The 22,782-nt window shown below is 44.4% G+C and overlaps 1 long non-coding RNA gene across 1 annotated transcript; it reads left to right on the plus strand.

Annotated features, from left to right (window-relative positions):
• The first annotated feature begins 549 nt into the window (after window positions 1-549).
• LOC121001125 lies at window positions 550-21,724 on the plus strand. Its single transcript, XR_005778984.1, has 3 exons — window positions 550-694; window positions 3,584-3,586; window positions 21,714-21,724. It is a non-coding gene; the product is annotated as an uncharacterized LOC121001125 (long non-coding RNA).
• Window positions 21,725-22,782: the final 1,058 nt, after the last annotated feature.

The following is a 22,782-nucleotide window of genomic DNA, read 5'->3' on the forward strand; positions in this document are numbered from 1 at the left end:
AAATATTCTGTGGACAGATGAAACCAAAGTTGAGTTGTTTGAAAGAAACACACAACACTATGTGTGGAGAAAAAGAGGCACAGCACACCAACATCAAAACCTCATCCCAACTATGAAGTATGGTGGTGGGAGCATCATGGTTTGGGGCTGCTTTGCTGATTCAGTGTCACGGCAGACAGGATACAAGATACACAGGACCTAACAAACAAGTGTCTAGGCAAGAAGCTGGGGAATGGGGTCACCTCCTGACAAATCCCTACCAGCTCTCCATAGACTGCTATGCCCACATTCAAACCCTGAACGTGGGAATGAATGTGTCCTCGTGCCTGGGCTGAAGATTCCCTAGAATTCCTATGATGGTGAAAGGGTGAAAGAGGCAGCCTGCTCCCTCAGACATGGAGGGGGCAGGTGTCTCTCTAACAGCCCAGACAGACAACCACAATAAAACAAAACCAACTTATCTTTTGCTGAGCAGGAACAGCCAATCCATCCTTCCTTCCTTCCTCTGAACCAGACAGAAGCTATAACCCGCCCAGGACACTGGGAGTGGGCGTAATTTAAACTCTTACCAATAACCCCACCCAGTGCACCTGAAGGGAGGCAGATACAGCTCCACTCCAAAACAATAACAAAAGTCTACACATGTGCTGCTAACCTAGCAGACCTCTGCACATGACCTGAGCAAGGCATGCCAGTCAGGGCCTGGACGGATTGCTATCAACGAAGTAAAAATGAATTCCCAAGTTTATCAAGACATTTACAGGAGAACTTAAGGCCATCTGTCCAGCAGCTGAAGCTCAACAGAAGATGGGTGTTGCAACAGGACAACGACCCAAAGCATAGAAGTAAATCAACAACAGAATGGCTTAAACAGAAGAAAATACTCCTTCTGGAGTGGTCCAGTCAGAGTCCTGACCTTAACCTGATTGAGATGCTGTGGCATGACCTCAAGAAAGTGATTCACACCAGACATCCCAAGAATATTGCTGAACTGAAACAGTTCTGTAAAGAGGAATGTTCAAGAATTACTCCTGACCGTTCAGCACGTCTGATCTGCAACTACAGGAAACGTTTGAAGTTATTGCTGCCAAAAAAGGTTCAACCAGTTATTAAATCCAAGGGTTCACATACTTTTTCCACCTGCACTGTGAATGTTTACATGGTGTGTTCAATAAAAACATGGTCACATTTAATTCTTTGTGTGTTATTAGTTTAAGCAGACTGTGATTGTCTATTGTTGTGACTTAGATGAAGATCAGATCACATTTTATGACCAATTTGTGCAGACATCTATATCATTCCAAAGGGTTCACATACTATTTCTGGCAACTGTATAAAGGGGGATCACAAAGGAAAAAAAAACTTGAATAACAATTGCAGGAGATTGAAATTAAATATGTTAGTGACTTGAATTATGAAAACATAATTGGGAACAGGTGCAAGAAATGTTAAAGGCATATTTGACAAATAAAACACATTCAACTTTTCAATTTACAAACCAGAAACTGTTCTATGGATCTAACATTCAAGGAAATGTTTTGGCAAAAATTATTAGCAAAATGGACCCAAACATGTGATATCTATTAGAACAGAAAAGGGAAATATGGTACATAATTTGTGAATGAAATCATACATACCCCAACTGTTCCTGTCTCGTCACAGTTGCCTCTTCCCCTTTAATTATTATACTGAGCTGTTTTCATACAATTTCATTTTTTTGGCCTAGAACTATTATGATACTGTATGCTGTCACTGTTCAGCTCGAGCATCGCTTTGTTTGGCTTAACAGCACGTGTGCTTGAGCCAGTGTATTTAAATCTAATTTAGCCTGTATTTCAGAAACGTTTCTGCAGGGATTCAAACTCACATTAGAGGCAAGGCACTTAACCACTCAGCTATAATAGTTGCATAGCCAATTACTTAAAAAAAAATATATAATGAATGAGACTTCACTGCACTGTACTTCTACTAAGACCTACACAGTAGAAGTCTCATATATATACAGTACAGACCAAAAGTTTGGACACACCTTCTCATTCAAAGAGTTTTCTTTATTTTCATGACTATGAAGGCATCAAAACTATGAATTAACACATGTGGAATTATATACATAACAAACAAGTGTGAAACAACTGAAAATATGTCATATTCTAGGTTCTTCAAAGTAGCCATCTTTTGCCTTGATTACTGCTTTGCACACTCTTGGCATTCTCTTGATGAGCTTCAAGAGGTAGTCCCCTGAAATGGTCTTCCAACAGTCTTGAAGGAGTTCCCAGAGATGTTTAGCACTTGTTGGCCCTTTTGCCTTCACTCTGCGGTCCAGCTCACCCCAAACCATCTCGATTGGGTTCAGGTCCGGTGACTGTGGAGGCTAGGTCATCTGGCGCAGCACCCCATCACTCTCCTTCATGGTCAAATAGCCCTTACTTTCAAAGTTTTCCCAATTTTTCGGCTGACTGACTGACCTTCATTTCTTAAAGTAATGATCGCCACTCGTTTTTCTTTACTTAGCTGCTTTTTTCTTGACATAATACAAATTCTAACAGTCTGTTCACTAGGACTATCAGCTGTGTATCCACCTGACTTCTCCTCAACGCAACTGATGGTCCCAACCCCATTTATAAGGCAAGAAATCCCACTTATTAAACCTGACAGGGCACACCTGTGAAGTGAAAACCATTTCAGGGGACTACCTCTTGAAGCTCATCAAGAGAATGCCAAGAGTGTGCAAAGCAGTAATCAAAGCAAAAGGTGGCTACTTTGAAGAACCTAGAATATGACATATTTTCCGTTGTTTCACACTTGTTTGTTATGTATATAATTCCACATGTGTTAATTCATAGTTTTGATGCTTTCAGTGTGAATCTACAATTTTCATAGTCATGAAAATAAAGAAAACTCTTTGAATGAGAAGGTGTGTCAAAACTTTTGGTCTGTACTGTATATATATATCTTTTTTTTTTTCTTTTTTTTTTTTTTAAGTGACTGGCTATGAAGCTATATAGTGTAGTGGTTAAAGTTCTGGGCTGTGATGCAGAAGCTGTGAGTTCAAATCCCATCAGAAACTTTTTCAGAAATAGAGGTTAAATTAGATTTATATATTTTAATCTTTTTTTTTGTACTTGTAAAAAATATGGCACAAAATAAATGTGTAATTACAACAAAAAAAAAGTGTGTGTGTATATGTGTGTATATGTGTGTATGTGTGAGTATATATATATATATATTCCTACTTCTGATATATATGAATGCATAAAATTTTGAAACTTCTACTGATGTTTTAGCCTTAATATATTTTAATATATTATAATATATTCTAAATTCTAAATATATAATATGTATAAATATAGTATGGCTAAAAACTTATATCTGCCATTTCTGTCCTTGGCCTGGCTCATCCACTTGAGAGAGGAGTAGTCAGCCTCCAGGCAGAATTTTCTCCCCAATAAATAATAGCAGAGAGATTTTAGTGCCCACTTGATAGCCAGGCACTCTCTCTCCACTATACTATACCAGGTCCCGGCTGGGGTGAGCTTATGGCTGAGGAAGAAAACGGGATGCTCCTCCCCGTTGACTTCCTGAGACAGTACAGCACCGAGGCCTACTTCAGAGGCATCGGTCTGTACTATAAACTCCCTTTTGAAGTCGGGCATCACCAAAACCGTGGATCTGCACAGGGCTGACTTAAAAGTGGAGAAAGCATCTTCCGCCCGATCATCCCAACAAACCATCGTTGACTTGTGTCCCTTCAAGAGTCCTGTCAAGGGCGCGGCTAGAGTAGCAAAGTGGGGAACAAACCTCATGTAATAGCCCACCATTCCCAGGAATGACTTTATTTGCCTAGTGGTGACAGGTCGGGGCCAATTCCGTATCACATCTATTTTGTTCATTTGGGGTTTGATGACTCTGCGCCCAATGACATACTCCAAGTACTTAGTCTCTTCTAACCCTATCGCCCATTTTTTGGGGTTAGCGGTTAGGCCAGCTTTCCGAAGGGAGTCCACTACGGCCTGCATTTTGGGTAGGTGACTTTCCCAGTCGGTACTCTGGATGACAATATCATCCAGGTAAGCCGAAGCGTACCAATGAAGCACAATGTCCATTAGTTTCTAAAAAGTGGTGGGGGCACCATGCAGACCAAACGGTAAGGCATTATATTGATACAACCCCTCAGGCGTGATGAATGCAGTTTTCTTTTTGTACCTGCCAGTACCCTTTCGTGAGGTCCAAAACAGAAAAATACCGGGCTTGTCCTAACCTCTCGATGAGCTCATCCACTCGGGGCATGGGATAAGCATCGAACTTGGAAACCTCGTTAAGTTTTTGAAAGTTGTTACAAAACCGCAACATCCCATCCGGCTGGGGTATCAATACTATAAGACTGGCCCACTCACTTTTTGACCCCTCAAAGACGTTTAGCTGCAACATTAGCTGCACCTCCTCCGATATGGTTTGTCGCCGATCCTCGGGTACCCGGTATGGTTTTAATCGGACTTTTGCCTGAGGCTCAGTGACAATGTCATGCTGGATTATGGAAGTGTGTCCAGGGAGGTCCGAGAACACATCCGTGGCCTCCTGAGTCTGTTTAGAGGAGAGGCTGTCAGCAATTTTCACTGTGGCAGCTGCCTCTCTTGCATCAGACAGAGGGACCTGTACCTCTTCTCCTAGAAAACCTGGGCGCGGGCGGTCTTCTGTACAGGTTTCTCTATCTTTCCACGGTTTGAGTAAATTCACATGGTAAATCTGCCCTGGCTTTCACCGCCTGGCTGGTGTACCTTGCAGTTTACATCTCCAATTTTCTCGAGTACCTGGTAGGGCCCCTTCCACCTAGCCAGGAACTTACTATCCAGGGTCTGCACCAGAACCAAATCCCAATCACCCGGGTTAAAGATCCAGACCCTAACCTGCCGATTATAGACCCGACTCTGGGCTCGCTGAGCTGCCTCCATATGCTCCCTAACCAAGAGGCAACACTGTCTCTATCCGATGTTGCATCTGGGTAACGTACTCAATGACACTTTATGTGGAGTGGGTGGTTGTTCCCACGCCTCTTTGGCCACTTTCAAGAGACCGTGAGGGTGTCTGCCATATAGCAGTTTGAAGGGCAACAACCCAGTAGAGGCCTGGGGTACTTCTCGCACTGCGAACATGAGATAGGGCAGAAGGAGGTCCCAGTCCTTCCCATGTTTAGACACTACCTTTTTCAACATATTTTTTTAATGTTTGTTTAAACCGTTCTACCAGACTGTCCGTTTGCAGATGGTAAATGGATGTCCGTAGTTGTTTTATGCGCAGCAACTTAAAGAGTTCCCTCATCACCTTGGACATAAAAGGGGTCCCCTGGTCAGTCAGAACCTCTTTAGGTAGTCCCACTCGGGAAAACATCTCCATTAACTCCTTAGCTATGAGTTTGGCCGAGGTATGTCGCAGTGGCACTGCCTCTGGTTACAGAGTGGCGGACTTCGGTACTAGGCCTATGAGTTCCATAGCTATTCATTCAAAAGGTACTTCGATAATCAGGAGAGGTACTGGGGGACTACGGAAATGTGGCTAGGGGCTAATTATCTGGCAAGACATACAAAACTCTTCCACTTCTTTGAATATGCTGGGCCAGTAAAAACGCTGTAGAATATACGATCCTTAGTTTTTTTCAGCCCCAGGTGACCCCCGAGAACATGTTGGTGGGCTACATCTAACACAAGCTTGTGATAAGCCTTGGGGACTACCAACTGTTTAATAGGCTCCCCCCATAGTTGGCTTACCCGATACAACATATCCTGATGAACCACAAAACGGGGAAACACTGACTCTGTCCCATGTTGTTGTGGTTCACGATCTACTATTAACACATTTTCCCAGGCGCGGGATAGGGTTGGGTCCCGATGTTGGGCGGTACCAAAATTTTCCCCGGAGACATTGAGGTCTGCCAATTCATGACCCGGCTGTAAGTCCTCCACGTCTCCCACCATCACACTTAGCGGGGTTGTCTCCCCCCTCTTCCACCAAAGTGGCGGTCTCCCCTACTGCTGGCCCTTTGGTCTCAGGTTCCCAGGGTTTTGGTCTCCCCCCTGATTCGGGCCACTCTGCTAGGGTTACCCCTGTCTCATGGGAATCAGTCACTCTCATAGCAGGACACAGTGCCGGTAATCCCGGGAAGTTTCTCCCTATTTTGAGTTCATAATGTAGATTTGTGGCGACAGCCGCCCCGTGGGTCCATCTACCGGCCACCATGATTAGAGACACCAGCGCGGTGGGGTACTCTTTTAAATCTACGTGGATGCACATCACCCTGACTTTCCGGCCAGTATACTCATTGGACTGCACCAGGATAGCCTGAGTCCAGCATAGCCTCTGCCGGAGTGTATCCCACTTCCACCTGGCACAAGTGATCTAGAGACTCTGGGGTACCTGTTGCACACGGACTCCTGGCATATAGTAACTGACGGTAGCCATAGTTAGTGTCCATGTGCTCAACGCCATGGGGACAGTGAGCTCTTACATGGACAGGCTCCTGATTCCGCCAACCGACTATCGGAGTCAGGTCCGCCGTGGGTACATTCTGGGCGGGTTTTATCGGCTTAAAGCTCTGGGCCTGGGGTGGAGATTTCCAGGGTTTGCCGACCTTCCGCCCCCCGACAGAACCCTCCTTTTGATTCCTGGTAGCTTCATAGCGTTCCACCAGGTCCACCTGTCCCAGGTTAAGGGGAAGGGAAAATGCCAAATACACACCACAACGAATAGACAACAATCTAGGCCTCAAAATCTAAGGAAAAGAGATGGTGACCTCCTAGTAATCCCTAGGCCTTTCCCTAACTCCTGCCAGTATGAGCAGATCCTGATGGTGGAAATAATCATACACTGGATACCTAAAGTCCTGCTAAAACTGACGAGCCCTAGGATAGGTAGCAGGGGATGAGACAGCTGGTTCCTTCCAGAATGAAGGAACCTGCGTCTCCCTGAGGCCTAGAAACAACACACACCAGATGATAAGAAACAGCGAAGGCAACAAGTACTTAGCTTAGAGATGTATGGAAAAGCAGGAGATCCAAGACAAACCGGCACTAGCAAATCCAAACAGAAACTATCAACCGCATGGTCAGCAGTGTGAGGTGGATCTAAATAGAGCCTCATCACAGATAAGAGACAGAGTCTGCCCATTCTAATGAGGATGAAAGGCCAAAGAGAAGGACAATTGGACCCCCAGACGAGTACAGAACACCTTCCAGAATCTGGAAACAAATTGAGTCCCTCTATTAGACACCACATCAGAGGGAATGCCGTGTAGTTTCACGATGTTATCGACAAACACTTGAGTGAGAGTTTTGGCATTAGGTAAAGCTGATAATGGTATAAAGTGCGCCATCTTGCTGAAGCAGTCAACAACCACCAGAATCAGTTTTCTCAGAAGAATAGGGCAAATCTGTAATAAAGTCCATGGACAAATGAGTCCAGGGTTGGTATGGGATAGACAAGGGAAGTAGAGATCCTGAAGGCCGAGTATGAGTCACCTTAGCACACTCGCACAAGTCTCACAAGCTGCCACATAGCCCTCAACACATTTGCGTAACCTTGGCCACCATAATCTTCGGGAAATGAGATCCACAGTGGATCTGCTCCCAGGGTGTCCCGTAAGAACAGTATCGTTATGTTCCTTAAACACCTTGTATCGTAGTTCCAAAGGGACAAACAACTTCCCTGGAGGACAGAAATCGGGCGTCTCTCCCTTGGCCTCCAACACCTCTACCTCAAATCCAGGATAAAGGGCGGATACAACCACCCCAGCAGCCAATATCGGAGCAGGATCCTCCGAATCACACCCCTCCCCGCGAAAGCTATGCGACAAGGCATCCGCCTTGATGTTTTTAATACCAGGACGATAAGTGACAATGAAATTAAATCTAGTAAAAACAAGGACCACCTGGCCTGCCTTGGGTTCAGACGTTTAGCCGACTGCAGGTAGGCCAGATTTTTGTGATCAGTAATTACCCTAATGGGATGAATCGCTCCTTCCAACCAATGACGCCACTCTTCAAAAGCCAATTTAATGGCCAACAGCTCTCTATTACCTACATCATAATTTATTTCTGCAGATGAGAGTTTTTTTAGAGAAAAAATCACAAGGGCGCCATTTGCTAGGAGAAGAACCCTGCGACAAGACTGCTCCAACCCCTTCCTCTGAAGCGTCAACTTCCAAAATAAATGGTTGCACCAGAATAGGAGCAGAAGCAAAACATTCCTTTATTGCTGAAAAAGCCTGCAATGCTTCTTCAGACCAGACTGAGAAATCTGCGCCTTTCTTAGTCATATCAGTTAATGGCTTAACAACAGTTGAGTAATTCAAGATAAATTTACGGTAGTAGTTGGTGAACCCCAAAAATCGCAGGAGTGCCTTCAGATCTTCGGGTCGATCCCAGTTCAACACAGCACAGACTTTTTCCGGATCCATACGAAAACCCGAAGATGAGAGTAGGTACCCCAGGAATTGCATCTCAGAGACCGCAAATTACACACTTATCCATTTTGGCATACAATTTATTCTCTCTTAGGATCTGTAAGACTTGTCTCACGTGATCCTTATGCGTCTCCATATTGGGGGAATAAATTAAAATATCATCCAGATAAACCACCATAAACCTGTCCACCAGATGATGAAAGATGTCGTTGATGAAGTTTTGAAAAACTGCAGGAGCATTGGACAAACCAAAAGGCATGACCGGATTCTCAAAATGACCCTCAGGAGTATTAAAAGCCGTTTTCCATTGGTCCCCTTCCTTGACTCTTATCAGATTATATGCCCCACTCAAATCCAACTTAGAGAACACCTTGGCTCTGACAATCTGATTGAATAAATCTGGGATCAAAGGAAGGGGATAGGGATCACAGATAGTAATGCGATTATGCTCACGGAAGTCCAAACATGGCCTAAGAGTTCCATCCTTTTTTAACAAAGAAGAACCCCGCTGCCATTGGTGATTTGGATGGTCTAATATGAACTTTAGCCAAATCTCTGTGATATACACTCGCATGGCTACTCTTCCGGGTTCAGAAAAATTATACAACCGAGACTTTGGCAATCTAGCTCCGGGAATAAGGTTGACGGGGCAATCGTACTCCCGATGAGGAGGCAACTCCTGGTCTCCACCCTTAGAGAATACATCAGAAAAATCAGAAAGGAAAGGAGGTAACATTTTAATAGTTACAACAGAAAGCGACGTGCTAAGACAGTTGTCAAGGCAGAAATTACTCCAATCGAAAATCTGTCTCGCTTGCCAATCGATAGTACGGTTATGTTTGGTTAACCATGGTAAACCTAACACCAGAAGAGCAGGCAAACCCTCCAGCACAAAACATGAAATGGATTCAATATGAGAATCTCCCACCTTTTAGGCGAATGTCCTGCACCATTTGAGACAGACACTTTTGAAAGAGAGGGGCAGAATGAATCAAAACACAGAATTTAATGCATTTCTAATGCTCTTGTTGTCAAACCATGCATACGGACAAACTGGCCATCCACTCAGTTAACCCCTGCCCCACTGTCAATAAATACTTTCATTTCCACAGTTTGGGAATCTAGCGCCACCTTGGCGCTGGAGGAGAAATCAGGTTCTACCGGTAAAAGACAAAAGTACATTCTCAACTTCCCCATCCACACTACCAAGAGTGAGAAGAGGACTAGACACATTAGGACTTTTTTTTTTCCCCTTTTCACCTTGATGTTTAACATAAGGACATACATTAACAAAATGTCCTCCTTGACCACAGAAAAAGCAAAGTCTTTTCTTAACCCTAAAGTTTTTATCACCTGGTCCAAGTGTGACCTGACCAAATTGCATTGGCTCATCACCAGACACGAGCTCGAGTGTCTCTTTACCCAGAGTGTCAGAAGAGACCGCTTCCCTGTATGATAATATGTCCCAAGCGAGAGATTTCTTTAGATCTCTGCCTCAGGCGTCTATCAATACGCACCTGTTTGCCTCATAGGCTGATTTTAATTAGCATGAGTATAAAGCTTAGCCTGCTCTGCATGCATGTTGGTATTTGCATTTCCTGGATTGAATGGTGGACATTTTGGCACCAAAAATTATATAAACCAAAGGGGGCCTAGCATGCATGTGGAACCTACACCCCCTGAACTTCATGGTTGCTGTCATGGCACATAACAGGTTGAACTTAGTGTTAGGTTCCCGTCTTGCAGAGATTTCCTTGACGTGTGGCAGACTGGCTCAAATAATTTTGTACAAAATGTATTTGCCAAGCAGCTCTAATTTATAAGCATGCAAAATAACTGTGGAGCCCCAGTTATGGGTCTTCGGTTTTCCTTCCTTTGAGGGATAACTGGCTTTCACTGTGTTGAAGACCCATAACTGGGGCTCCACAGTTATTTTGCATATTACTGTTTCCCAGGGAGCTTTGCGCTTTGGATTACTGTGTTGAGACTCTTAACCGCCTCCGGACCGCCTAACGCAGGATCGCGTTCCGGAGGCGGCAGCCCTGCGCACAGTCACGCATATATGCGTCATCTCGCGAGACGTGAGATTTCGCTCAAAGCCGGCCCACGCATGCGCATCGCGGGCCGGCAAAAGTTAGAGGACAAGTTCGTCATCAGCCTGCCAGCCAATGATCGTGGCTGGCAGGCTGGCGATTTTCAAAAAAACGAATGAAAAGCCAGATAACACATCATATTAGTAAATATGATGTGTTAAATGGCTTGTCTGCTCCTCTGCTGGTCCTTTTCGTCGGTTGGTTCCAGCAGAGGAGCAGACATCACAGTGAGTAGCACCAAACACTTCACCTTAGCCCCAGATCACCCCCATCACCCGAATTAACCCCTTGATCACCCCTTGATCGCCCCTGTCAATCACCTAGTGAAAGGAAAAAAGTGATCAGTGTAAACTGTCACTTTTTTTTTTCACTGGTATTGACTGTTAGGTTTTAGGATAGTTTAGGCCCCTTGGTTAGGTAGTTTAGCGTCAGTTAGCGCCCAGCCCACCGCACCGCAGTCACTGATTCGCTGATTAGCGTATCGCTAATCAGCATTTGTACTTTTATAGTATCTGTAAGTGATCAAAACTGATCACAGTCAGATATATAATTGTATTAGTGTCACCTTAGCTCGCCCTCCACCCAAAACGCAGTGTTTGCCCGATCAGGCCTGATCGGTCGCCCACACGTGCGTTCACCCACACCCGCCCCGCCGCAGTGACAAAAAATATATATTTTTTTGATCACTGCACAATCACTTTCCAAGCCCTGCGGCGATAAAAAAATCTGTTTTGATATTTTTTATCAACCGCAGCGGCCTCCGGTACTTCGCTAGCCTCCCCTTTGTAAGACAGGCTTGCTTTTTTTCTTGGGTAGTCTCAGGGAATACCCCTAAATTTAGTAGTCCAAATGTCAAACAGGGGGTATTCTTCTGAAGAGGCCTACAGGATTCTGACCCAGTCGGATGAGGAATGGGAACCCTCATCTGACGAATCTAGCGGGTCAGAATATGAACCAGTAGAAAGCAGTGGCAGTCTGACCCAAAGTTCGGACGAGGAGGTGGAGGTCCCTGATAGAACCAGGCGTACCCGGCCCAGTGTCGCTAGACCACAGGTTACGCAGGATCCGCTTCAAGAGCAGCAGAGTGGGGCTGGCGCTGTCGGATCACGTGGTGAGGCATACACCAGAAGCGCAGCCCTCCCTGGACCTAGTACCAGCACTGCCGTACAACATGGTTAAGTGGCGAGCACCAGAAGGGCAGTTGAAGCTGGTACGGTGGCACGTGCAGTAGTTACCCCGTCGCAGCCACCGCAAAGACAGGCCCGTAGAGCCCCTAGAATCCCTGAGGTGCTGGCAAATCCTGATTGCCAGTCACCAACTTCAGCCGCACCATTAGTTCCCCCTTTCACCGCCCAGTCTGGAGTTCGGGTTGAGACAGCTCAGATCGGTTCGGCCCTGGGATTTTTTGAGCTGTTTTTGACTGCGGAGCTCTTGGACTTAGTCGTGGCAGAAACAAATCGGTATGCCACTCAATTTATATCCGCCAACCCGGGAAGCTTTTATGCCCAGCCTTTCCGGTGGAAACCAGTCCAAGTTTCCGAAATTAAAATTTTTCTGGGCCTTCTCCTCAACATGGGTCTAACCAAAAAGCATGAATTGCGGTCATATTGGTCCACGAACCCGATTCATCACATGCCCATGTTCTCTGCTGCTATGTCCAGGGCACGATTTGAGGCCATCCTGCGTTTTCTGCACTTTAGCGACAACACCACCTCCCGTCCCAGAGGCCACCCAGCTTTTGACCGGCTCCACAAAATTCGGCCCCTCATAAACCACTTCAACCAGAAATTTGCAGATTTGTATACCCCAGAGCAAAACATCTGCGTAGACGAGTCCCTAATACATTTTACCGGGCGCCTTGGCTTCAAACAATACATCCCAAGCAAGCGCGCCCGGTATGGGGTCAAATTGTATAAGCTCTGTGAAAGGGCCACAGGCTATACCCACAAATTTCGGATCTATGAGGGAAAAGATCAGACCCTGGAGCCGGTCGGTTGCCCTGACTACCTGGGGAGCAGTGGGAAGACAGTCTGGGACATGGTGTCACCCTTATTTGGCAAGGGGTACCATCTTTATGTGGACAATTTCTTCACAAGTGTGGCCCTCTTCAGGCATTTGTTCCTAGAACAGATTGGCTGCTGTGGCACCGCGCAAACTAGTCGCGTGGGCTTCCCCCAACGGCTCGTTACCACCCGTCTTGCAAGGGGGGGAGAGGGCTGCCTTGTGTAACGAAGAACTGCTCGCGGTGAAATGGAGAGACAAGCGTGACGCTTACATGCTCTCCTCCATTCACGCAGACACGACAATACAAATTGAGCGAGCAACCCGTGTCATTGAAAAGCCCCTCTGTGTCCACGACTATAATTTGCTCATGGGAGGGGTGGACTTCAATGACCAGATGTTGTCTCCGTATTTAGTTTCCCGACGCACCAGACGCTGGTATAAGAAGGTGTCTGTATATTTAATTCAATTGGCTGCATATAATAGTTTTGTTCTCTACAGTAAGGCTGGGAGAACGGGATCCTTCCTCAAATTTCAGGAAGAGATCATCGAGAACCTCCTGTATCCAGAAGGTTCCGTGGCCCCATCCACCAGTGTAGTTAGCCGTCTACACGAGCGACATTTCCCCAGTGTCGTTCCTGGTACCTCATCCCAACCGTCACCCCGAAAAAGATGTCGTGTCTGTAGCAGGAGTGGAATAAGGCGTGACACCCGCTATTTCTGTCCTGACTGTCCTGACCACCCTGCCCTATGCTTTGGAGAGTGTTTCCGGAAGTACCACACACAGGTACACTTAGCATAGGGATTGTATCTCACAGGACAGGCACACAGGGCTATTAGGGCCCTTTTACTCACAGCTGCTGCAAACCTTTCCTTTCACCTGGGATAAAGTGCATAATGTACTTCGACACATCTTTGGGTGATTTGCGCTTTGCACATTGTCCCATGGGGAAGGAGAGGTTTGTCCTATAAAAGGTAAAAAAAAAAAACAAACACCAGTAAGCAAGTTTATATGTTCTGTTCAAAAGTTATTATAAAGTTAATAAAAATTATTGCGTTGCGGCCTGGTTTTTTCTTTTTTGTTTTGTTTTTTTTACCTTCCAGGTGGACCAACCGATCGACTAGCTGCAGCACTGATGTGAATTCTGACAGAAGCATTGCGCTGCTGTCAGATTACACACAAGTCGGTGTATGCGGCGCTGCAAGACGAGATTTCTCCTCTGCAGTAAAAGATACGTTTGCCGAGGCATATGAGCTGAGGAGGCGGCGGTGTTCATATGCTTTGGAAAACACTTTTTATATATATAAAAAAAATAAAAATCCCGGCAATGATTTATTCATCCACATCGATTGATGTGAATGGATAAATCTGGTTTGCCAGGGCATACGGGTTAAGTGGGTATGGATGTTGGGCGGAGCTCCTATGTCCTGGCAGACGCCTTTCCCCTCCTTTTTTTTTTTTTGGCAGAGATTTTTTCATCCACATTGATCGATGCGAATGAAGAAATCTGTGCCGTTCATTTTTTTCTTTCAGCCCAGAGGCTGAACGGAAAAAAAAAATCTCATTACCCGTATGCTCAATATAAGGAGAATAGCAGAAACTCCTAATGCTGGCAATACATGTAATGATTGCGGAGACCCTCAAATGCCAGGGCAGTACAAACACCCCACAAATAACACCATTTTGGAAAGAAGACACCCCAAGGTATTCGCTGAGGGGCATATTGAGTCCATGAAAGATTGAAATTTTTGTCTCAAGTTAGCGGAAAGGGAGACTTTGTGAGAAAAAAAACAAAAAATCTATTTCCGCTAACTTGTGCCAAAATTATTTTTTTTCTATGAACTCGCCATGCCCCTCATTGAATACCTTGGGGTGTCTTCTTTCCAAAATGGGGTCACATGTGGGGTATTTATACTGCCCTGGCTTTTTAGGGGCCCTAAAGCGTGAGAAGAAGTCTGGGATCCAAATGTCTAAAAATGCCCACCTAAAAGGAATTTGGGCACCTTTGCGCATCTAGGCTGCAAAAAAGTGTCACACATGTGGTATTGCCGTACTCAGGAGAAGTTGGGGAATGTGTTTTGGGGTGTCATTTTACATATACCCATGCTGGGTGATAGAAATATCTTGGTCAAATGCCAACTTTGTATAAAAAAAATGGGAAAAGTTGTCTTTTGCCGAGATATTTCTCTCACCCAGCATGGGTATATGTAAAATGACACCCCAAAACACATTGCCCAACTTCTCCTGAGTACGGCAATACCACATGTGTGACACTTTTTTGCAGCCTAGGTGGGCAAAGGGGGCCACATTCCAAAGAGCACCTTTCGGATTTCACCGGCCATTTTTTACAGATTTTGATTTCAAACTACTTACCACACATTTGGGCCCCTAGAATTCCAGGGCAGTATAACTACCCCACACGTGACCCCATTTTGGAAAGAAGACACCCCAAGGTATTCCGTGAGGGGCATGGCGAGTTCCCAGAATTTTTTATTTTTTGTCACAAGTTAGCGGAAAATGATGATTTTTTTATTTTATTTTTTTCTTACAAAGTCTCATATTCCACTAACTTGTGACAAAAAATAAAAACTTCTATGAACTCACTATGCCCATCAGCGAATACCTTGGGGTGTCTTCTTTCCAAAATGGGGTCACTTGTGGGGTAGTTATACTGCTCTGGGATTCTAGGGGCCCTAATGTGTGGTAAGTAGTTTGAAATCAAAATCTGTTAAAAATGGCCTGTGAAATCCGAAAGGTGCTCTTTGGAATGTGGGCCCCTTTGCCCACCTAGGCTGCAAAAAGTGTCACACATGTGGTATCTCCGTACTCAGGAGAAGTTGGGAAATGTGTTTTGGGGTGTCATTTTACATATACCCATGCTGGGTGAGAGAAAAATCTTGGCAAAAGACAACTTTTCCCATTTTTTTTATACAAAGTTGGCATTTGACCAAGATATTTATCTCACCCAGCATGGGTATATGTAAAATGACACCCCAAAACACATTGCCCAACTTCTCCTGAGTACGGAGATACCACATGTGTGACACTTTTTTGCAACCTAGGTGGGCAAAGGGGGCCACATTCCAAAGAGCACCTTTCGGATTTCACCGGCCATTTTTTACAGATTTTGATTTCAAACTACTTACCACACATTTGGGCCCCTAGAATGCCAGGGCAGTATAACTACCCCACAAGTGACCCCCATTTTGGAAAGAAGACACCCCAAGGTATTCGCTGATGGGCATAGTGAGTTCATAGAAGTTTTTATTTTTTGTCACAAGTTAGTGGAAGATGAGACTTTGTAAGAAAAAAATAAAATAAAAAAATCATCATTTTCCACTAACTTGTGACAAAAAATAAAAAGTTCTATGAACTCACTATGCCCATCAGCGAATACCTTAGGGTGTCTACTTTCCGAAATGGGGTCATTTGTGGGGTGTTTGTACTGTCTGGCCATTGTAGAACCTCAGGAACATGACAGGTGCTCAGAAAGTCAGAGCTGCTTCAAAAAGCGGAAATTCACATTTTTGTACCATAGTTTGTAAACGCTATAACTTTTACCCAAACCATTTTTTTTTACCCAAACATTTTTTTTATCAAAGACATGTAGAACAATAAATTTAGAGAAAAATTTATATATGGATCTCGTTTTTTTTGCTAAATTTTACAACTGAAAGTGAAAAATTTCATTTTTTTGCAAAAAAATCGTTAAATTTCGATTAATAACAAAAAAAGTAAAAACGTCAGCAGCAATGAAATACCACCAAATGAAAGCTCTATTAGTGAGAAGAAAAGGAGGTAAAATTCATTTGGGTGGTAAGTTGCATGACCGAGCAATAAATGATGAAAGTAGGGTAGGTCAGAAGTGTAAAAAGTGGCCTGGTCATTAAGGGTGTTTAAGCTATGGGGGCTGAGGTGGTTAAATGAGGCTCCACAGTGTTTTCTGTAGCTGGTCTCACTAAGATCAGCTATTGCTTTGTTTCAGTAGTCTCCAAGGCATTGCTCCCGGTTAGCCAGAATCCTACTCCACACTAATGAGGGGCAACACCCAGAAACAGCTGTCTGTGGATGGATAACTGGCTTAGGTCTTCCCCGTCAGATCCTTAAAGCTTGTAAAAGAGCGGGATCTTGACATAGGGACACTTAAAATGGTGGATTTGGTGATCTCTGTAATGGGGGGACACCCCTTTGCTCGGTTTTACTTTCTTTGACGGACATCTGGCTTTCAATGTGTTGAAGACCCATAACTGGGGATCCACAGTTATTTTGCATATTACTTTTTCCCAGGGAGCTTTGCGCTTTGGATTGCTGTGTTGAGACTCTTAAATGAGGCTCCACAGTGTTCTCTGTAGCTGGTCTCCCTAAGATCAGCTATTGTTTTGTTCAATTTATAAGCATAGCTTTAGCATTACAATACATTTTTGTACTTTATTTGGTTGCATTGTGTTTTGTTCTATGTTGTGTTTTCAGCCATAGCAACGAGAACCTGTGCATTGGGATGTGCTGACTAACCCCCCTTTTTTGTTTCTTTGCAGTTTGTACTGGAAGTGTGGCTGACTCCATTTGGTCGTGCACTCCTGACCAGCCTGTTTGCCTCATAGGCTGATTTTAATTTGCATGAGTATAAAGCTTAGCCTGCTCTGGATTCAATGTATGTTTTATTCTATTGTGTTTTCAGCCATAGCAATGTGCAGCTGCGCATTGGGATGTGCTGGCTAACCCCCTTTTTTTGTTTCTTATCAATACGCACCCCCAGAGACATGGCCACCTCTAATGACTCTGGATTTGTGTGAAATGCCAAGGCGTCCTTCAGGCTCTCAGACAGTCCTTGACAAAATTGACTATGGAGAGCTGGGCCATTCCACTCCGTATCAGTTGCCCACCTCCTAAATTCAGAGCAATAGGACTCAGCTGAACGCTCTTCCTGCCGCAAGCAACGCAACTTAGATTCGGCCAGGGAAACCCGATCTGGGTCATCGTAGATAAGTCCCAGAGCTCTGAAAAATTCATCTACCGACCGTAGGGATTGTGAACCAGTCGGCAAAGAGAAAGCCCAAGACTGAGCATCGCTTTTCAGCAATGAAATAATAATCCCCACTCTCTGACTCTCGTCCCCAGAAGAGCTAGGACGCAGTCTGAGATATAATTTGCACGATTTCCTGAACCGAACAAAGTTGTCACTTCCCCTGGAAAACCTATCCGGGAGATCAACCATCAGTTCAGGGCAGGCCTGGTTCCCACTGCCGGAACCCACCGCCTGTGGTCTCTGAAACTGTACAACAGCCATGCGGAGGTCAGCCACCTCCAAAGACAGCCCCTGCATATGATCGACCAGTGCAGAAACCGAAGCCATAGCTGCACTGATACCGTGACCGTGACACTACTATCTCAAGGGCATTGCCAGGAGACACCTGACCGATCCAGTGCTGGATAGGGTATGGAAAAGCCCTCCAGAACATATCGGCTAACAAACTATCCAGCATAGCAGTGGGACTCAGCACGTCAGAGTGTAGCCATTTTTGGTGAAGTAAGTTATAATACTGGGGTCTTGCAGGCTCAGCCGGGTTGAACCCCACTGATGCACCCGCTGTGCCTGAACCCCCATTCACCCCCAGTCTTGCCAGAATCTCACCCTTGACTTTCTGGTAGTCGGTCGCTTGATCGTCCGGCAAGTCGAAATACACCCGTTGGGAATTGGATGCCAGGAACGGAGCGACGACCTCATCCCACTGGTCATGGGGTAGCTTTTCCCTGATGGCCACTTTCTCATACATTGCCAGGTAGGTTTCGATGTCGTCTGCGGGGGTCATCTTAGGAATCGCGGCACTGACTGCTTTCCAGGCATCGTGGACGCTCGGTGTTGCTCCTGCTGTCTGCAAAGCCATCACGTGTTAAAGCAGCAACTGGTTAGTCTCCTGCTGCTGCTTATTAAACACGCATTGCTGCAGGTTTGTCTCACTGCTGCAGGTTAGCCTCCATGAGGGCCTTCACAACAGCCTCTATTTTGTTGTGGGGCACTGGTTGGGCTGGGCATCCTCCACCAATTGTGGGGTTTCGCTCTGGTAGACAGGATTAGCGAACACAGTATAGAGGCAACAACAAGTTCTTTGCATCAAACAGTTCAGTGTTTTATTCACACTTTAGGCAAGGGACAAAACAAGCAGTCATAATCAAGCAAAAAGTCACCTTGCGGTGTTGGTGGTTATTCACACCATGCGGCAATTCTGCCTCAAAGAGTCCTTGAGCATAGCAGCACCAACTGTTTTCACACCAAACAGGTAGCAAGCCTTAATCCAGACATAAGGCTCCCAGATCCCAACACAGAAACCTCACTTCTGAGCCCAGCTGCCTATTTTAGGACAGCCAGGTGCTGCCAAATCCCGGACCGGCACTTTAAATCCGGTCTGGTATTTGACTTCACCTGGCTGTAAATTAGCCTAGCAGCATATGCTGGGAGGAAAATACCTGTTTTTTCAGACCAAACCTCTCACTGTGTCACAATATATATATATAATCGAAAAAACATTTGCAAGTCCAGCTTCAGTGTGCAAGGTAAGAAACTTTATTCTAGCGGTTTTAAAACTTTGAATACATGGATACACTTGTTACGCATTTCAAACCACTCTTAATATAGGTCCTTCCTTATGACATAAAAAAGCTCAAAAGATTGCACTATATATGCCCCACCCACACCTGACCATGCAATCAGGAGATCGTGTGACTCTGGCACCCACATTGCAATCAGGACAACATGCGAAATTTAAAAAAAATTATATCAACATCACATCGTAAGCTAAAAATAAATACACTACATTGCTATTATTAAAACAATTTATTGCTAAAGGCTGGCTCATGAGTGGTACCCTGAAGGAATGTATGACACATACTCTAATACTGCAAAATAAGATTGTGTCTTATTTAACCCCTGCGGGTGATGTGTGGCTAACTGGAACATCCAGTATGTCTCCCTATTTAACAGCTTCCTTCTATGGTCTCCTCCTCTGACCGGGACTATTACTCTCTCAATGCCCTGCGCTCTCAATTTAGAGGTAGGTATCCCCACCATTACAAACCGCAAAGTGCAGACTAGCCGCAGATACATTGCAGTTTTCATGGTGGAGCACATCAGAAATGTGTTTGCGTATTCTGGCTTTTATCTGGTTGGATGTACATCCCACATACTGTAACCGGCAATCCATACATGTAATCAGATAAATAGCATTCTTGGTCTTACAATTAAGGTAGAATTTAATTGCAAATTCTTTGTCATTGGCAGTAGATTTAAATCGGTTAGTGACCAACATGTGGTCACTGCAGATGCATCTGCCATGACCACATTTATAACTTCCTTTACTGCTGATCCATGTGGATTTAGAGACAACAGAATCCCTAAAAACTACATTTTGTAGTGATTTAAGGTTGCTCTCCTAGAATACGCCCTACATGAAAGTCTCCTCATGATATTATTAGCTTCAGAATTAAAGCATTCCTCATCCATGCAATTCCTTTTTGCCCTGATGAGTTTACCCTTCGGGATATTGTAAATAACATGTGGTGGATGACATGAGGACGCATGGAGGATGGTATTCCCTGCCGTAGTATGGACTACGGACGTATTCACATTCCCCCTCAGACACAATTCCAAAAAATGTATTGAGTCCGAATCATGGTGGACATCAAATGTGATGGAGTCCACACATGAATTCAAGTAGCTTGTGAGCAGTGGTATGGCCGCCACACCACCAGACCATACCATGAGCAGGTCATCAATGTAACAGCTATACCACTGCACACAACCACAAAAGGGGAGAGTGTCGATGAGGAGAAAGCTCTTCTCCCACCATGCCATAAATATATTGGCTATGGAGGTTGAGAACCTGGCCCCCATCAACACTCCCGACACCTAAAGATAAAAATCATTGTTAAACGTAAAAAAATTGTGCCTGAGGAGGAAATCGACAACTGTGCCCATGAATTCCTGCAATTCTTTGGTATAATCACTGTATGTATCAAGAAACCAGGAAAATGCCCTAAGAGCCAAATCATGGGGGATATTTGTGTACAGAGACATCTGCGGTAATCCATCTGTAGCCCTCACCCCATCTAAATTCAGAAAACGCCTGAAGCACAGACCTGGTGTCCTTCAAAAACCCAGGAATCATGGGAACCAGTGGTTGTAAAAGAGAGTCTACCCACTCGGAAAGTTTTTCCGAAAAAGATCCAATTCCCACCACTATAGGTCTTAATGGGGGAGGAAATATACCATTATGGATCTTTGGCAGGGCGTGAAAGATTGAGATGACTGGATGGGCTACATAGATATAATCATATTCTTTTTTATTAAAAAAGCCCAAATCTATGCCCAATGTCAGAATGCTGAATAAATCCGCTTGGTAAGGAAGGAGAGGATTACCCTTTAGCGCGGCATATACAGAAGTGTTATTTAACATAATCTGCACCTGTGTTTTATACACCGCACTATCCAAAACGACAACCGCTCCTCTCTTAGCCGCATTTTTTTATAATCTAGTCATCTCTGTCTTTCATATCCAGCAATGCCTTTTGTTCTACTGAAGACATGTTAGAACGGTTTGTGCATCCCATATGATTAGGACGCCTGTCTAGCATGCATTTATTGTTCAAAGCACATAAATTCCTCTCTACCAATTCCTGATAGCGATCTAAAGCCGGAAACCTCGACTGAAGTGGATAAAAATCCCTGTTACTAGTAGTAAATGAAGAAGATCTATTCATTAATTCGAGGTAATCCGGCTTTGTACATATTTCTTGCAGGTAGGCTAAGTGCATCAATTCAGAAAACAACATTGTATTGCCCTGAGATAAACTACTACCCTGTACGGACACTGACAAATTATATGCCGGAGATTGACTCAATTCTACATCAACATTTGTGGTGACTACATCCTCAAAATGTTTTTTCAAGGTAAGACTGCGAGCAAATCGGTTAACATCCAAAATAGTCTTATATAAATCAAACTGATATGTAGGAGAAAATGATAAACCCCTCTTCAAAACATTAATCTGGTCAGTCGACAGAATAGAGGCTGACAGGTTCACCACCTGTAAGTCCGCTACTCCTTCCTACATCGGGAGGGTTATCGGAGCGTTTTTTCTGTGCCGCCTCCCCGCCCTTCGTTTTTTGCAGCCCTTCTGTGATGTGAAACCATTGTGGAGGCAAGACATCCAACTGCAGCCTCAGTTAACCCTGAGTTATCCGTGGTTGCTGAATCGGAGAAGTCTGCATCAGTTGAACTAAATGATACTTTGGAAGATGGTTTCCTTTTACAAATCAATCTCAAAATGGATTGTGGCAAATTAGCTTTAGATTCAGACCAGTTGTATACAGTGTTTGTATTATAGTCCAACAGATCCCTGCTGTATTTTGTCTGTTTGGATTGGATGATGTTGTCCTCCAATTTCATAAGGTCTTACTTTAATTTATTGTTCAGATCTTTAAACACCAGATTTTCTTCAAACGCCATCAATGAATCCGGTGTTATTTTTATTTCTTCTCTTAAATCCGCAAGGGTTGGTTGCTCCTATTGCGCAATTAATTGCATAAGTTTAATTGAGCAGTCTGAGAGAATCGCCTGCCATTGCCATGTGAAGGTATCAGAATACACAGTTGTGGGTTTCTTTTTCCACATCAAACCACGTGGAATCATCTTATAAATATACTTTTGCAGCGTGGTTGAGTTCCACCAGGTACATAATTCCTTCACTAATAATTTCTCAAGTGAAGACATGAGTCTGTTTACATTGACTATATCCTGCGTAGATTGATCCGAGATATCAAAGATGACATTCATCCTTAGCATGCGATCACCATCTTCCTCCATTGGGCGCATTGAAACGTGCGCCATATCTCGCTTCAAAATAGAAACAAATTTATCAGAAGATACCGCTCAGTGTGTATGCCCACACACAGGGAGTGCACGCTGACCAGGTAATTTGTAGCAAAAACAGCTCTCACCTGTGTATCCTTACCACGAGCACGGACATGGCGCCTGGATTGCACTATTAATAGAACTTAAAAAAAAACTTTGCAAGTCCAGCTTCAGTGTGCAAGGTAAGAAACTTTATTCCAGCGGTTTTAAAACTTTGAAAACACGGATATACTTGTTACGCGTTTCAGACCACTCTCAATATAGGTCCTTCATCATGACATAAAAAAGCTCACATTTGATGTCCACCATGATTCGGAGGGGGGATGT

This window comes from Bufo bufo, chromosome 5 (assembly GCF_905171765.1).
Source record: "Bufo bufo chromosome 5, aBufBuf1.1, whole genome shotgun sequence".
Classification (NCBI taxonomy): domain Eukaryota; kingdom Metazoa; phylum Chordata; class Amphibia; order Anura; family Bufonidae; genus Bufo; species Bufo bufo.